Source organism: Orycteropus afer, unplaced genomic scaffold (assembly GCF_000298275.1).
Source record: "Orycteropus afer afer isolate SDZICR_OR568_19922 unplaced genomic scaffold, OryAfe1.0 scaffold00448, whole genome shotgun sequence".
NCBI lineage: Eukaryota > Metazoa > Chordata > Mammalia > Tubulidentata > Orycteropodidae > Orycteropus > Orycteropus afer.
In genome coordinates, this window is record NW_006922035.1 from 1,825,912 (window position 1) to 1,828,174 (window position 2,263).

Here is a 2,263-nt window from a genome sequence, read left to right on the forward strand (position 1 = left end):
TAGAGGACAGAGTGGAACTGCCCACAGGGTCTCCAAGGCTGTCCATCTTCACGGAAGCTGTCTGCCTCATCTTTCTGCCAGAGAGGGGCTGGTGGGTTCGCACCTGCCACCTTTTGGTTAAAGCCCAATGCTTTAACCACAGCGCCACCAGCGCTCTTCCTCACAACACAGTCAATTTGACAGAAACTCCTAGTAAGTAGTCTCTGGTTAGCAGAAACGGGTAACTCTGGATATTGGGGATGGTTCTTAGAAGAAACTCACACCTCATCTGCAGCCCCCGACAGCCATTCCCTCCATGAACTCTGCATCAGTATTTAATTCACGTCTGATGGTGGAGGCCTCTGGATAGCACAGCGTGTTTGCTCTTTGAAACTGGGGGAGAGTTTGCCTTTAGCCCTTAACTAAACAGGCTGCCAGCCCTTTTATAGATCATGGCAGAAACACGCGTGTCCGATTGGCAAAGGCAGCAGAATGTTCCGTAGGCTGGGAGAAGTCTCTGAGTTTAATGGTACAAGAGATTGAGGAACAAATTCAATTGGTATGGCAAGGACATGCACAATTAATAAACATCAGAGTTGCTCCCAGACTTCATTTCACTAAACGCTGTACTCAAAAGTGGGTCTTGTTTAGACCCTGACGCTTGAGAGGGGCTGCAAAGTGGTTGTCAGCCCTTTGTTGACCTGTGAGATTTCAGGAGGACTTACTGGGGGCCAGTCTTCATTATGTATGCTAATGAGGAAGCAGTGGCTGGGCTAATCCCAAATAGTGTCAAGTCCAAAAGTCACTGCCGTTTGGCCTTGGAATACATTAGGTGTGTTTCCCTCCGTTAGCAGACAACTTCTTAATTATGTTTTTCTTAGGCTAATGCAAAAATGAATTTGCATGTCCTCAGCCCACACTAATCAGGAAGAGGAGGGAGACCATGGTGATGAGATGATCCTGGGTGGGTTGCAGGAAGGGAGCCAAGTGGGATGGAATCACTCCCGCATGGCGCTGCCCAGAACCCCGACCAGGGGAGGTTTTCCAGTCAGTCCTTCTGCTTGTGGAAGGCACCACCTTTGGGAGCTCTGGTGGAGCAGTGGTTAAAGCATCTGGCTGCTAACCAGCAGCTTGGCAGTTCAAACCCACCAGTGGCTCTGTGGAAGAAAATGAGGTAATCTGCTTCTGGCAAGACTTACAGCCTTGGAAGCCTTGGAGACCCTGTGGGGTAGTTCCACTCTGTCCTATAGGGTCACAATGACTCAGAATCAACTTGATGACAGTGGGTGTGGTTTGGGCTTTACCTCCATGAAGATTGACAGCCTTGGAGACCCTGTGGGCAGTTCCACTCTGTCCTCTGGGGGCGCTGTGGGTCAGAATGGACTCCAGGCAGTGGGTGTGGTTTTCCAGGCTCCCACCCCCTCCTGTATTGCTGTCATTACTTTTTTAATTTAACTGAACTGGACTTTGTCAGGAGAGTTCTGACTGAGGGGCAGTCAGACAGCATCTGGTGGTGATTAGTTCAGCTGGTTGGAAAAGGGTGCTAAATCACTCCAAGGTCAGGGGTCCAATCCTCACCTGGCTGCATGTTTGCTCAGAGTCAACAGGCTGAGGCAATAACCCCATCTCTGGCCAACAACTTAATAACTACATGAGGTCTTCCCAAGGCCCTGGGCACCTATGCTTGGGTCCAGGGCTACAGAGCCCGATTCTACCTTGAGCTCTGGACCAAAGACCCACATCTAGGAGCCGCCTGCCAGCAATGCACCGGAACCTCGGGGGAAGCAGGCCCACACAGCAGTGAGGCCAACTATCTGCCGAGTGATGTACAACCCCAAGGCCCCTTAGAGGAGAGCGTGTGGGACTTCAGCTTGTGTACTTTGGACACGTCCCCAGGAAGGACCAGTGTCCAGAAAAGGACATCATGTTGGTAAGGTGGACAGTCCGTGGAAGCAAAGGCCACCCTCCGTGAGATGGAGTCACACAACAGCTGCGGTGGTGGACTCCAGCCTGCCAGTGATCATGTGGAAGGGCAGCTTTTAAATTGCTGAAAAGGCTGCTAGTCTTTTCCTGACGAAACCTACCATGAACTGAACCACGGCGCCCCCAGAGGACAGAGTAGACCTGCCCACAGGGTCTCCAAGGCTGTCAATCTTCACAGAAGCAAAGCCCAAATCAAACTCACTGCTGTGGACTCGATTCTGACCCACAGCGCCCCTAGAGGACAGAGTGGAACTGCCCACAGGGTCTCCAAGGCTGTCAATCTTCACAGAAGCAAAGCCCA

The 2,263-nt window shown here is 51.5% G+C and overlaps 1 protein-coding gene across 1 annotated transcript in view; it reads right to left on the reverse strand.

Annotated features, from left to right (window-relative positions):
- Positions 1-2,263, reverse strand: part of TMEM132D (transmembrane protein 132D) — a 554,449-nt gene that overhangs the window by 91,469 nt on the left and 460,717 nt on the right. The window lies entirely within an intron of this gene.